Genomic DNA, 15,827 nt, shown 5'->3' with positions numbered 1-15,827 from the left:
GGAAGTCTTTTCTTTTCTTCTTTTTTTAGAATTACACAAAAATACTTGTCCTATTTCCACACAACACTGTGGGGTGGCTTGGACCTTTTAATTACAGAAAGGCCGCAAAATTGTCGCAATAGAGCCGTAAGCATTGTTGATGTTGCAGAAGGTTTGACAATCGTATGAAAATCAAGTTAGTATAGGAAAAAATAAGAAACGGATTAATCCATTCTAGCTGGAAAAAAATGAACAAAAAATATTTTTATTTTTTTTTATTGTAAATAGGAGACATTTTCATAATTTTAACGTTTCCTTTCTTGAAATCTGCCGTGAATTTCATCTTCTTTATCAAAAGAAAGGCACTTGGAACTTATTGTCGTACCGCGGCAAAAGTGTTCAACAGCGCGGCAAGGCGTATTCCTCAATTCAATCTTGTAATCCCAATTCAAGGCAACAACGACTCTCCCGGTCTGCTCGGCAACACTCGGGCAAGTTAGGGCAACGTTGGCCTAACGTATCCTGTCACAATTCAGGGCTTTAAAATAAAAGCATGCCAGTAGAATAACAGTTGGACCAGACTTTGTGGATTTCTTTGTTTATTGAGTGCGACTGCTAAATAAGCCACCCTGGAGCTAAAGAAAGTGTCATGATCCTGTGTGAGTCGTACTTTTGACAAAATGTGTTACGCCGATGTTGCCGGGCAGACTGGCAGGCTTATTTCTTTGAGAAGTTAAAAGCTTGCGTTGTTGAATAAGCCTCGCCATTTTGTGGACTCTTATATACAAGTTACGTTGCTTTGATTTGTTTTACAGCAAAATTACACAAAACTATTTGACTGATTTTTGCACAACGCGGCGGAGTGGCATCAAGGTGCTGAACCCAATTAGGCTTGTTTGGCCTTGGATTGTTATTTCCTTTATTTTCCATGCACATGTGGAAACACTATACACACCACCGGATTTTGTATTTAAACAAATCTAATAATTCCGGCCGCAGCTGTGTCATGATATCCCTTTCCAGCGCACAAACACATGTTCTTTGCGTGCTCGTGTGCAGCTACTACAACAAACAAGAACCGAGCATGCAGCCCTGGATATACAACAGAAATTCGTTACAACATCTGCCATCTCGACTTTGGACAAAATGGCTAACATCACGAGTGTGTGTATTTACACGACTTATTTGACAATGATATCCTTCTTACAAAGGTGACATTAAAGCGACATCATGAGAAGATTTACTCCAAGGGTGGGTCATGTTTTTGGCAGGCAACAAATGATAACTGTGGTCTGTTTGAAGATGAACGGTATGTAAAAAACGAGACAATGACTATTTACAGTGGAGAAGTGCACGTGAATTTTTTCCAAGACGAGACTATGGACAACAAGAAAACTAAAAGCTGCAGCAAAATGGAGACTATGGAGTGCAAAAAAAAGCAGAGAGTGGGTATCCTCCATTTACTTCTCTCTAGAGAGTACAGCCAAGGGGAGAAAAATCAGTTTGATCGAGGCAAGCGTTTACTTCTGAGTGAGGAGACTATTTTCATCCAAGATGAGACTGCGGGCAGCAACAGGGACCAGGAAAAAGTGCCTCGCAAAATCAGCTTGAACGAGACATGCTAACAAATGCAGTCTTGGATTCACTGATTAGACATGAGCAACAAGAAGCGAAATCGAGAATACACCGTTTGGCTCATTGGCTCAGCAGCATCCACAGATAGTAGAAAAGGAAATGTCGTAATCTCAGTCTGAATGAGGCACGGTAAGAAATGCGTTTACGTTTCATCCGAGAGGAGACTACGCCCAGCAGGATTTCTGCAATAAAGTGGCGAATGTGGAGGATGCTATTTTAAGTTACATTGTAAGCTAATGTGGGACTTTGTGCTGAAAAGCTGTTTGCAAAGAAAAACTCAATCGCGAGAAAGCGCCCTGAAAAGAATGTCACGGAGTAAAAGAAGAATGCAAAGAAAGAAGCAGAATTTGAATAAGTCGAGAATCTCAACTCCGCGTTTAGCACACGCTAACTACGCCGTGATTTAGTGCGACTCGATGAGAAGGGAGGCAGGCTCGCAAAGCAGCAACCGGATAAGCCATAAAGATGGCGGAGATATGCGAGAGAGGGGAAATGGAGGGATTTGAACGCTCCGCCATTCCCTTCTCCCGTCTCTCGCTCTCTCTGTCTGTTTACAATTAGCATGCCGAGAATGAATCTTCCACGAATGACCGCTCAGCTGGCAGCCCCCCGACTAGTCGGGAACAAGGGAGCTATTAGTGGAGGAGCTGAGGAAGGAAGGAAGCGGGGAAAGCCAAAAGAGAAGGCCGGCCAGCGCCGAGGCCCGCGGAGGGGGGACGGGGTTGGTGGTGGTGGTGGGGGGAAGGGGGGGAATCAGAGGAGGGCTTATCCACACATCTCCCCGAGGCCGTCACCACAAGGAGGAGGAAGAGGAGGAAGATAAAGGAGATTAGTTCGGGATGTGGCCTGAAGGACAGTGGAGGATTTAGGCCGGGACCTCCCCGCGGCCCTTTGACATCAGAGTACACCCTTGCCCAGGCGTGAGACACACACACACACACACACACACACACACACACACACACCCACCCCACCCCGCGGCCCATTTGGTACTGGGTCGCACTTAGACCGACCCCCACACACACCCTAGAAAATAAAAATTAAAAAAATGCGTGTGTGCGTGCGTGCACGTAGTACTGCAGCCAATGAAAGACCAGCTTTTGCAAGTTCAAGACATAAACAGAAGCCGCAACCAAACAATGAGAACACTCGCAAGGAACTTTTATAGGCCAGTGGTCCCAATTTTTTTTTTTTGTTGTGGACCGGCAACTGAGGGGCATGGTTGGGGATGTTGGCTGACTGATAAAATATTACAGCAACAAATGCAAATCCATTGTGTATTTTTATGTACGTTAATATGGTCACACTTGTAAAGCAACAGACATAACAGAACAACTCTGACAAGCATGAACGAGCGAGACAAAAACGGGGCTATTTTGTTTCGTATTACAATAAACGTGAAGCCACATTTTAATGTCGCTATTTCAGCGGTGCCCGACTGAAATGTGCCAACATAAGGCACCACAGACCAAGTGGATGAACATAAGTCACAAGAACCGCTTCACCAAATATTGTGCAGAGCGGACTTCGTACGTGGTCTGTTTTTGTCCTCATTTATCATGCGTCAAGAGTCCATCATAGATAGATGTGACGGAGAGAAGCAAGTCACTTTTTAAAATAAAATGTTTTTCAACCTTGAATAATCAATAAACAGGAAGTACGGCAAGGTTTTTTTTCTTTCATCTGTGCAGCTCGCCGTGGCCCGATCAGGCCGTGGTTTGGTGGTTGGGGACCGCTGTTGTTGGCCACACCTTACAGCCAAATGTGCTCATGAAGTATACCTAACCATGTTCCTGAAGTAACTCAATAGGCCACGCCCATTAAAGGCACATATATAAATACAATTGTCGCATTCCACTTGTCCCAAAGTACAGTGATTGAAATCGATTGAACTAGTTTCCTTATTTAAGTTAAAAAATTAATCTAATTATGCTTTATATGATACAGCGCTATTTTTCATTTCCCTGACCGGCGCATATGACTTGACCTGACCAAATGACACACGTGAATATCGAGTGAGGTACAAGCTCCGGCAAACAGCCCCCCTTTCACACGGCCATTTATCATTGTGAAAGAGGAAATGAAGTGAGGCTTCTGCCAAGAAGCAGCAGGGGGCCATGAGAGGCCTCAAAGACCTCCGCGGTGTTTCGGCCCCGCTTTGCTGCTGTTGTTGTTGTTGTTGTTGCCGGCTCTCCACCAGGGTCGCTCGCTAACTAGCACAATAAGGCTTTGGATCTGCAAAGCACCGTACTACGCCAACACAATGTCTATCCTACTTGGTGTCCGCCAGGTGTTACGTATAATGACCATAAACCGAATACGTTCTCAATACTGAGTGGAAATTAGGTTTTCACTTCATTTGGAAATTAGCTACTCTAGACACATGTGGAAATGCCGTAACTCCCGCTAGCTTGTCTGGCATGTCTCCGATAACACAGTGGTGCCTTAATGTTCACATTTAATTTGTTCCTTCACCATAAATCAAAACAGTTGTATTGCAAATCATTGTATCCTAATGAAATTAATTCAAATAACATTAATCCATTCCAGTCCCATCAAAGCACCTATGAAAATAGTCGAAAGGTGTTTTTTATCGGAAAATAGCACTCTACAGTACATTACTTTATGAGCTAGCAGCATTGCGACGAGACGGGCCAACTGATACTTAAGGCAAGTCCTCTTTGTTAGTTGTTGACTATCAGTCAACAGAGTCACAAATCGCAGAAAGGTCTTTGTTCAGAAAGATCTGCCACTGTTTAGATTGAAACGTTAAATATCTGAGTAAAGAGTAAATAAAGAAATCTAGAAACATCAAGTAACACCATCATTATATAAAGTATAAAGGGTTAAAGCAATTGCTTCATGATTTCATGCTTGAATGTGCATTGACATTGTGCTGCTCCCTCTGGTCAGCAGGCCTTGGCCACTAGAGGGCAACATAATGCTTTCAAAATGAAACCGTAAAGATGTCAGTCAGTAAGCTGCAGTAATTTGAGTCAAATTGGCGAGGATATAGAATATATGCCTGTACGAGTTATGTTGTCTGTCTACATGGGTGGCTGCACGGTTTGTGTTCAAATATCCAAGTGTTAAAGAGCTTAAAGTTAGTACAACGACATTGAAGCTAGTTTTGTTAGCCCGTTTATAGAGTTTTGCATCACATCTTAGCATTAAGCTAGCAGACTTTAATAGGAGTAAGTTGTGTTTGTTTTCGGATCACTCGCAAATCAAGATACCAAGTAAAGCAAATAACATCCCGTTTGTTTGAACTTTCCCCAAATGTGGAAGTGGACCTCGCACAAAACTCCTTTTTATCAAACGCAGGCGGAAAAGGAGACAATGTCGAAACGTTACCCCCTCTAGTCGGCATACTCCCATTTCAAATCCCGCCCCCCCCCAAAGACCTAAAGCTTTTACACTTGTAAGCGGTCCTTAATTTGGCGTTTGGGAAGCCTGGAGCGGTGAGACGAGCTCGGGGGGCTTCGGCAGGGGATATTGGGAAGGTACAAAGAGGGTATTATTTGTTGGCCCCGCCAGCTGCTCCCCAGCCACCTTCTATTTTGTGTGAGTGCATCCGGATGTGGGCAAAGATGGCTCCTTGTTGTTGAAGAGGCCGGATAAAGAGGTTAATGCATGCTATTGTACGATATACACTGCACCCGTAGTCCTCAAAATGGGGTCCGCGAAATGTAACTTGGGCGATTTGCGATGAATGCAGACGAACCATGCGTTAAAAAGTGCATACCGACGTATAAAATGAACACATGAAGCCAATGGAATCGGCCTACCTAAGCTACGGGTCGATTAAAAGAGTTGGTACAACTGTCACGTCTCATAAATGTAACATCCCAATGTGTATAAAGTTGTTTTGCATATTGTAACAGTAATCAAGTCATTTCTGTTAAAGACAGAAAAGTGGACCTCACTATGTGAGGGGGATTGGGGACGAGCCCAACTGCACCTACTGATAATTCTCATAATTGCCATCAAACAAAAAAATGGGGGATCTAGATTAAAAATAAAAAAAATAGGAAAAGAAGGAAAAAAACAAAGCGGGAGATCAGGTCAATAAATGAAAAATGAGGGAATGAGGCAAAAGAACATGAAAGTTGAACTCACATAAACCTAGAAAAAAATGGATTTAGGAATACACAAGTAGTTTATTTGGGATTATTTGGTGACCCTTTCACTAAATACTCACGCGTAAGGGGTCCCTGGGCCCCAAAAGTTTGACAACCCCTGCCCTACACCCGTTGTCACTTTGTACAACCGCACGCTCTACTAGCGTTCCAAAGCTAACCTGGAATAAACATTCTTGGGGGAGGAAAAATGTCATCTTTGGAGCATTCTAGCAGGAGAGGAGCAGCCTTTCATGAGAATAAACAAGATTTCCTGAATGGAGAGCATTCCAAGGACGCCGGTGGTCTCGGCTTGCCAAGAAGCAAGACGACACATGCCGGTGGATCGTCTGCCAGGTAACACAAAGAGCTCTCATTTCCTCCTTTTATAACACACACGCACACACCCCGACTCACCCCCACGCACGCGCACACTGACACGCACACCAACACAGATGTACACTAAAAACTAAATATAGTGAATCGTTTGATTTGAACATGGCAAAGCTTAAATTTGGGATCCCTAACCGGTGCTAACTTGTTTCTTTCATGCAAAGATCCCGCAAAATTGAGACTTTTATCAATCACGAATGAAATGATTATTATTAATGATGATAATCGATTAATCGTTTAGAGAACTTGTTAAACTTAGAATTGTCCAATTTCTCCAAGTGTTGGAAAACACCGATTGTAGATAACTTATATTGGTGTGGATTCACGGATGCACACACAGAGAGAAAGAAGCGCACACACACACACACCCCCCCCCCCCCGCACACACATGCACACGAGAAAACTGATCCTAATACAGCTCTTGAAGTTTGATACTTGCCTGGGGATCCTCCATGCTGAGACACAAACACACACCTTCCCAGAGATCATCCCTATCCTATTACATGCTCGCAAACAACACACACACACACACACACCCTCAAGATTTGTTTTGTTTTGAGACTCTATCGTAACACTTTCTATACTGCATCCTACCAACGTAGTGACTTTGGAATACGCTTCTAGAGCACAGATACTCGCCGTCGATATCGAGAACATTGTGTTCAGTTCGGAGCAATGTTCCAAAGCGTATTGACAAGCAATTTCACGCAGGAATCCCTTGTAATCTTTGAAGGCAGAAGCTGACTGTGGTGGAAAGTAGAAAATGGCAGTGAGACCTAAACATTAAGATCTGAAACTTATTTGTGACTTGTGCAGATTGCTGCTGTCGGGCAGAATCCTCGCATCTCCAAAGTGACTACTTTATTCAGATGGTCCTTTGTTAATATGGTCGAACACGTCACCAGCACACCCGTCCGTCCATCTCAGAGTGTGCACTCACACTGACCCCCGACCAGAAAGAAAGACTACTTTCACATCACATAAGTAGTCATCTTTTTAAAAACTTTTTTTTTTTAAAAATTGGTTGAAAATGCATACAAATAAATGAGTTGCTGTCAGACCTAATGATGACCATATTTGGACATATGAGGTTTCTGCCCACCACCAATGATATGTGACCTACTCCCGCCTCTAGAAAACGGCCAGTTTTGACTGGCTGGCTTCAAGACTGCTTCCTGTTGATTACGTTGAGGGCGGCGCTTAAAACAAAACAAAAACAGAGTAAAAAGTGGACGACTCATTCCAGACGTTTATGCATTCCTTTATGAAGTTTGCAAATACGCTGGGGTGCACGTTACGCGCACATATTTAGCTCCAGGATATTTAACTTGGATTTCACGGACGACATTCCTCCAATATATGATTGACTTGGCATGAAAATACGGCTATTAATTTCTAATTACAACGCTGAAAGGTAGTGATTGACAGCCACTTGAGAACAACAATGAAAATTCATCCGGTCGGTCGGCTTTATTTAAGTATTTAATGAGTTCATGACAAATTGAATTGGATAAATACACCTTTTATCCATAAATAATAATAAATAAATGCACATGTAAATAAACTCGTTCCTATTAATTCATGGGTCATTTACATTTATTTTAGTTTAAACCTACGTTATAAAATAAAATTAAATCAAAATATCAAATGAAAAATCAATTAAAAAAAATCTATCAAAAAAATCTAATAAATAAATGTGTAATAAATATGAGAGTTTATTTAATAGAGATTAATTTATTGCATGTTTTTGTTAAATACATGGTAAGAGGACGTTGAAAAAAAATGACCGCGTTATTAAATCGCAATCTCAATATTAAGGGAATGAAAAAAAAAATCTCATTTGAATTATTTTTCAAAGTTGTTCAGCCCAGCGGAAAACAAATGCTGGTTTCCGATTGAAATGCCAAGCGACTTTGAAAGGTCACCCGAGTTTCTCCCTGGCCGCCAGGTGGGAGCCGCCATTGATTAAGGGGCGGGATGCAAACCCGCGTAACAGCAATCACAGACGTGTGCTTTGAATGCAAAGGAGGAAGTCAAAGCTCCACTTTAGCTAATATCTGAATATTTGCCAAGCCGCCCGCTAATTACGCGGGGGTGCAATCGAAGCGTGATTGCAATTAGCCAACGTCCACACCGGTGCGGAGAGGAAAAACACTGGCAGATGTTCAGGCTGCTCAGAATGAATGTGCACCTTCAAGGATGCGGAGCGCTCGTTTCCAACTCCCGACATCACGCGGCCGACATGGCGTCGAACTGAGGCCGCGTGATCGACATCAATGAAATGAACACCAAGGGAAAAGTTGAGCCAAGAGATAGAGAAGATTGCCACAAACCTGATTTCAATTTGGACTTGTTGATAATCAAACGGTTGGCACGTGCACAAACTACACACACACACACACACACACCCACTCACACACACACACACACGCATACCCCCACACACACCCACACAGCCAAGTTTACTTGAATGGCGACCAAGACAATCACACGTTGTCTTTAAAACAACCACGTAACTTTGCCTTCGGTTATTCTGGTATCTTAAATGACAGGCTGTACCTAATTTTGTATTAAAAAAAATAGTTCTAAAAGATTAAATGCAAATGTGTCAAGCATCAAAAAGGTTTTAGTTAAATACAACTGAACTGACTTTCTTCCCTTGTTAAACTTTGACTTTAATACTATCACATTCTGATTTTATCTGGTTCATGTAAGATTGCAACTTTGTCTCAAAACAAAATACATCATTGCTACTGTAATGGCGCCATTTTTTTTCTTTGAAAATAACATTTGTTTATTCTTATAATATTACAACTTTCTTTTCAAAAGGATTATGATATTGACAACCCCTCCACCCCAAAAACGTTTTTGTTGCTATGCCATTCATGGATATCCACAATAAGATTATAAGAGGGACCTATGGAAAAAAATTCTCCCCTGAAACCAAAGCGAAGCATGCGAGAGGAGAGATTGGACATGATTTGTCCTGTATGGAATTTGCAAGTCAGGTTTGGCGCCCTCTCCTGTGCGGAAAACACACTGCAGGGACATGGCTTTGCTTTTTTTTTTTCTTTTTTTGGAGGGGGGGGGGTGAATGGAGAATATATATTTTTGGGAGTTCTGTATTTATAAATGTCTTTTAATAACTTGTAAATTGTAACTCACTAATAAACAAAAGAAATGACATTGTGGAGACTAAATGTAGGCTCACTATTTGGCAGACCTAAACCTTCTTTGAAACCCTAACCCAGACTTGAAAGCAAAATTTGAAAACCCCCCAGTCTTAGCACCCCATTTTAAAAATCCTAGCCAGGTATTGTAAGCCTATTTTACAAAACCACTGGTTAGAATCCCTAGTTTGGGAAACTAATGCAATCTTTAAACCTACATTGCAACCTTTAAAATCCTAGCTCAATTTGTAACCCTAATTTGAAACCCTAATCTAGTTTGAAACCCTTTTGCCATTCGTCTTGAATGAACAAAACCTGACCAACAAAGTGTGTCTTTCATGAAAGTCATACATTATCCATGTTTCAGATTAAGAGATTAAGATTAAAAGTATGGTTATCCGACTGCATCCTGGTATTCCGGCAAGTTGCTTGCCGCCTTATCTCGGATGCAATCAGTCAGTCTTTGAAGCAAGCGTGTTCTTTGCATCAAGACCACTTGTGTGGGTTCTGTTCGTCTACTTCCGCAATCTGATAACAGCCCAGTTGGTCACTTCTGGTCCAAAACAACAACAAAGGAGAAACAAAAAAACATCTGCGAGTAATCTGCAGCGCCGTAATCCGACTTGAGTCTCCTGATAGCGAGGCGCTCTAAAACAAATGGCTTGTTCACTCAAAATATGAAGCGCCAAAGCTTTATGTAAAGTATGGTTCACAGGGAAACACTGGCTCACTATCTGGCAAGCTACGGGCCAATTTAATTTTTTACCACATTATTGTTCGGCTCACTATTTGGCGCCTCTGCTAAAGTTTAGCTAATTCAAAGCCTAACATGAGAAGCAAAATTCTACTTAGAAACCCTTAATCAAGATGAAAATCCACATTTCAAACCTTAACGACAATTCAAAACTCGAATCCCAAACCATAACCCTGTCCTGAAAACCTGATTTGAAACCATGACTCATTCTTGAAGCCTTAATTTCAAACCCTGAACATTTTTTGAAAGCCTACACCTGCTGTAAAACCTTCATCGTGTCTTGAAACCTTAACTCATTCACTACCAGCTGAAAAAAACCGGATCTTTGACGTCTTTAGCCGTCAATGGTAGTCACAAGCCTGTCCAAAAACCCTAATGCTGCTTTGAAATCCTAACCCCGTTTTGAAACAAATTCTAAACCATAACTTGAAACCCACCCGCCATCACCAAAGACTATTTCGAAACCCTAACCTTAGTTTGAAACTCATTTCTCCTTGGAATTCCTCACCAGTCTTGTTTTGAAACACAAAATAAAATCATAACTTCAAAACCAAACACTGTGATGAACCCGAATTGGAAATTCTCATCCGAGTGTGAAACCCTAACTCAGATCAAAGTAAACATGGTGAAGCTGCATTTAGTTGCTGCGCTGCACGCAAATGGAAATAGATGCAAACCAAAGTTTAGTCTAAATGCTTAGAATTCTAGGTTAAAAAAAAAAATGCTTCCCCCCATCCCGTTTATACATTCTTCTAAACATGTTTCACGTCATTTTTTTTTTCTATTAGTAATTTTAGAAACCACTTTTTATTCATTCTAAAATATTTTTCGAAGTTTTGTTCTTTGTGTACATGTTGCTTATGTACAGTCGTTTAGTAATTTGGGTCAGAATATCAAGATTATGAAAAGAAATAACATAAAAACACAATAAAACACTAAAACAATGCCAAGTCTCACGCCGAGTCGAAAGCCAGAGGCTAAAAATATGTCATTTCAAACCTTAACCCCATTTCACAACCCTAATCTGAAACCACGAAAATGACAGAAACCCTGACGACAAAACATGGTCGTCTGTATGTGGAAGTTTCAAAATCGCCAAAGCAAGAAACAAACAACAAAAAAAAAGAATTCATTTCTACGATCTGGTTGTCATACAAGCGAGTTTGAAGTTTTTGCAAGTTGGCTTGAGGAAAGCGGTCGCCTGGCACGTCTTTTCACTTCCGACCGCGTCTACAAAGCCGCCACATTCATCGGAGGGAACAAGCAACAAAATGATTAATTGGCAGCGCGGCCTTCAATTAAAATCAAATCCCGGGGCGGAAAAACGCATGCCTGAAATTCCCACCGATTGATTCAATATTTATTTTTGCTTTCGGCGCCAAAGAACGCACAACGCCGCAATGCTTCCTTGCGCCTGATTTCCAGCAGATGTGGAGTAAACAACATGAAACGGCACATTTTGTTTTATCTGTCAGGAAGCGAGGGAACAGGCCGTTCTCCTCGCTGTCTTTCTGTGTTTGCCGGGCTGTGAATCAGCTGCGTTAGTCGCACCGTATATGGACCACGCTCACGTTTTCTGCTCTGTGCGTCACACGGTCGACAAAAATCTGAACCGTGGGAAATTTGCCAAAACAGAAATTAGCCATTGGATGATACAGTATGTGATGGCAGAAACGATGCGGGCTCACTATTTGGCAGAGCTTTGCCAAGGGTTAGCTCATTTTAAACCCTAACCTGAAACATAAAACCTTTCTTGAAACCCTAACCCTGATTTGCAAATTCAATTTTGAACGCCAGTCACGGTCATAAAACCATACCTGGAAAAACTAGCCTCAGTTTCAAATCCTAGTTTGAAACCCTAATCCAGGATAGCAATCCTAATTTCAAACATGAATTTGAAATCAGAATCCTGAATTTAACCCCACTTTGAAACCTTAGCTAGAAAATCCCAATTCCCTAACTCTCAACTCAGGAAATGTAATTCGCTCTTGAATCTCTGCTGGGAAATGTTAAACCCCACATTTAAAACCCTAACTTCAAATTTTACATTTATTTTCAAACTCTAATTTGAATCCATGAAGCGAGTCTATACCGCTAAAATAGGCTCGAGACCCTAATTGGAAATCTTAATTTTGGCTTTAAACTTCAATTTGAAAACCTAACTAGAAGATAAAACCCTGAACCTAATTTGAAACCCTACCCCAAATTGCAAATCCCAACTTTAAAACTCAACTCTCATTTTATAACTTCATTTTGGGTTGAAACTCTCATTAGAAAACCTTAACCTTTGTTTGAAACCCATCTGAAAACCAGAATGTGACATTTTTATTTTGTCTTGAAATTCTAATTTGAAACCTTAATTCGTGCTTGAAACACTAAAGAGGATCTAAAACCCTCATCAGCCTAAAACAGGCTTGAAACCGCCATTCTGTCTAAAAATCCGAAACCTAATTGGAAACCCTAACCAAGACTTGAAATCCCAACACAAAAACCTAAATCTGTCTGAATTCAAAAACTTGAAAACTAAATTCTATTTTAATATTCCCATTTGAAAACCCAAACCTACTTTGAAACTAACACAATCTTCAAACCCAAATTTGAATCCTTAAATTGATTTGAATTCTGACCTGATATCTAATTCGAAACTATATCACTGGCTTGAAACCCTGATTTCAACTCTTAATTCTGTCTTTAAACTCCAATTTAAAACCCGAACCCTTATGTGAAATCCTAAAGCCGTCTTTAAATCCCAAATTGAAACCCAAACACCGTCTTTAATACCCTGATTTAATACCCTTCCTTGAAATCTCAAGCGTGAACAAATGCACCTCCTTCACTAATCACATGAGCATTCATCATGATTAAAAACAATGGACTTCGCTCTCCTGCAGAGACGCTTGAGTGACGGACAACAGGTCTGCTCCATCCACCCAGGAATCAATGCTCTTTCCCTACACTTGTTTCCACTTCCTGAACGCCCCCCCCCTCCCACCCCAACAAACACTCTCACTCAAACAGCTGAGACCCCCTAGTGCCTCCTCAACACTTCCAACAGCTGACAATGACTGCATTGACACCCCGGCATCCCCCGTTCTGTTTCATAGACACCCCCATCCTCACCCCTCCCACTCCTCAAGTCATATCCTGCCATTTGCATTGGAATGACCACCCATGCCTACTGTGGTGTGTGTGTGTGTGTGTGTGCGCGATTTGCCAAGGGTTATGTGTTCCACATCCGCGTGACTCGACATTGGATCAGTTAACATTCATTTCGTAAAGATCTGTCATACGTTGACAGTTCTCCACCGCAACGTAAGTGACTATGCGAGCCCATTTATGAGCAATGCACTCACGCCCGGCACTCAGTTTTGGGGGTGGGGGTGATGTGATGTGATTTCTCAGCTGTCTAGGGGGAGACCACTTCCTGAGAGGCCCACTCGCCGAGGGGAGATGCATGGGGCTTACCATCTGTCCGAGCCAGCAACAAATAGCCTAAGCGGGCTCACATCCCTCATAGCGTACAGCCCCCCTAGCCCCCCAGCCCCACTCGCTGTGTCTTTGCAAATGGAAACTGTGTGTTTCTCAGTTTGAGGGCTACAAAAGCAGTTGGGAATGAGCGAGCGGCAGCTTGTCAAGGAGACGGAAGCTGCTGTCACTCTGCCATTCTCCATGCAGGAAACAGAAAAAGGTTGGCGTGGATTTTAAGGTAACCACGACAGTAGTTCCATTCTGGCCACTCCAACAGTGGACAGCCCTGAATAAATGCAAATGTACATATTTTTGAGGGTCTGATGAAGAAAGACTTATTGAGGCAGAGTCTGATATTTGGCAGAATTACATTTCAATAATCCATTAATCAGACTCAGGTCTGCGGACCAGACGCAACTGCAGGTGCCGAGGACTAAGCAGCGCCTCAGAGGTGATGGAGCCAGTCCATCGCTCTAGAGTGACCTTACATTAAATGTTAGGCAAGCAGCCAATCTGTCCACTTTTAAAACTCGTTTGAGGATTTCTTTTTTTCATGAGACTAACACTGTTCGGCTGTTTTCTGATGTGTTACATAAATTAAGTTGTATTGTATTGGCCTTGTCCGTAACAGCAGAGGAAAAATTGGCAAAAATTTGCAAGTATTTTTTTGCCGATTTTTTGGAGGGAGGAATGTTTGAATGTCCTTCAGTCATCTTTGTTTGATGTTTATGTGGATGTTGTTGCAAAAAAATAGCGATCAGCAAAAAAAAAAAAAAAAAGGTTGATTTGTTGCTTTTATTGTTGTAATATCAACTACTGATTAAAAAAAAAAGAGGCTTGAAAATGGTGAAAAATCAAGCCGTACTCACTGAAAGCGCTGAAGCCACGCTTCACTCAAATGTCAATCAAATACCACTGCTACTACCTGGAAAATGGATGCTACTTTGACCAGTTTCTCATGCCATCAAACAACTACATGTTTGAGGCGTTAAAATAACTGCTTGAAGACTCAGCTGGCTTATTGTTATGGGGCTTTTGTCACCGTGACAACAAGGAGCTCTAAAGCGGTCATGCCAGCCCTTTTTACTCTTCTGGCTGAAAAGGTGTCTTTGACCGTCTTCAACAAATAGCAATCATGCAAAATAGATTAAAAAACAAATCTCTTTCTTCACTTTTCTGGGTTTCCAAGACCGACATCTGCCTGCCTAAAATTGACACTGTACACTTTCCTGAGAGAACACAAACTGGATGAACAGGCAAACAGATTTGAACCGGGATCTCCACACTATGAGCCAGACATGTTGACGGCTTCACAAATTCACTGTCGTGAATACAGAAAGCTGTTCCATCTTCAGTTTTCCCAATGAAATGCTGCCTCTCATCATCCATGCAAATGTATTTGTGATGGCTCAGAGCCAAACAGACAAAAAAAAAAATAGACACGCCGTCTGCCCTTTAAGAAGCACCAGGACACTCTCCTTCCTGTGCGCCTTTGAAAAGGCCCAGACGTGTCCTTTGATCAGCACTCAGGAAATTTCATTAGGCCAGAGATGGGCGGATAAGAGAGCAAAGAAAGCTTTTTGTGGACCGGGGGAAGAGGAGGAGATAAAAGAGGAAGGTGGATATGTGCCTCTCGGAAAGGGTCACCAATGACAAGGAGAAGTCCTACTAATCATCTTCAAGTGACTAAATCAAGATGCTGCGGTTGATTGGAGTAGAGACCGGAAACATTATATCATACCGTTTACTAAAACAAATGCTAAGCTATATGTCCAAATCTTTCCAAAAATTAATACTATTGCCACGCATTATCTGTTATTTTTTTTTTACAACCAATGTAAAGTGTTGAAAATTGCTTGAGAACAAATCAAACGGTTGAAGGGTCTGAGAAATATTGTAGAATTCTACCACATTCTGCGAGAGACGTGCGACATGTCGCCTCAAGAGTCTCGTCTGCAAATACAAAACCATGATAGACATTATCTTGCACTTTTACAATATTAGTTTTGTTAAAGAAAAAAAAAATCTAATCAAGAGACTGAGCTTTCTGATAAAGTGTTGAGCAAAAGGTGGAACACGGCAAGCATTTTAAGATTTTCAAACATTTGTAAACATTTACAGGTGTGTATTTTCAACAAGGGATGGTGTGCAATTTTTATTTATTTTTTTTTACAATTGAATCAATTTTAGAAAACTGGCTGTCACATACTTAATGTTGAATAATTTCTCACCAGAGCCAAATAAAGTAAATGTTGTATGTCTCCACAGCAAACAAAGCAATGACAGCGTCCCAAAGAGAGAGTGAAGAGA

At 41.6% G+C, this 15,827-nt stretch overlaps 1 protein-coding gene across 1 annotated transcript in view; it reads right to left on the bottom strand.

Annotated features, from left to right (window-relative positions):
* Positions 1–15,827, bottom strand: part of afg2a (AAA ATPase AFG2A) — a 99,181-nt gene that overhangs the window by 51,732 nt on the left and 31,622 nt on the right. The window lies entirely within an intron of this gene.

The sequence above is a fragment of the Idiotropiscis lumnitzeri genome, chromosome 4, assembly GCF_059441095.1.
Source record: "Idiotropiscis lumnitzeri isolate Australia: NSW breed Sydney's pygmy pipehorse chromosome 4, RoL_Ilum_1.0, whole genome shotgun sequence".
Classification (NCBI taxonomy): domain Eukaryota; kingdom Metazoa; phylum Chordata; class Actinopteri; order Syngnathiformes; family Syngnathidae; genus Idiotropiscis; species Idiotropiscis lumnitzeri.
The sequence above is the reverse complement of the archived record's forward strand: the minus strand, read 5'-3'. Positions and strand labels throughout refer to the sequence as shown.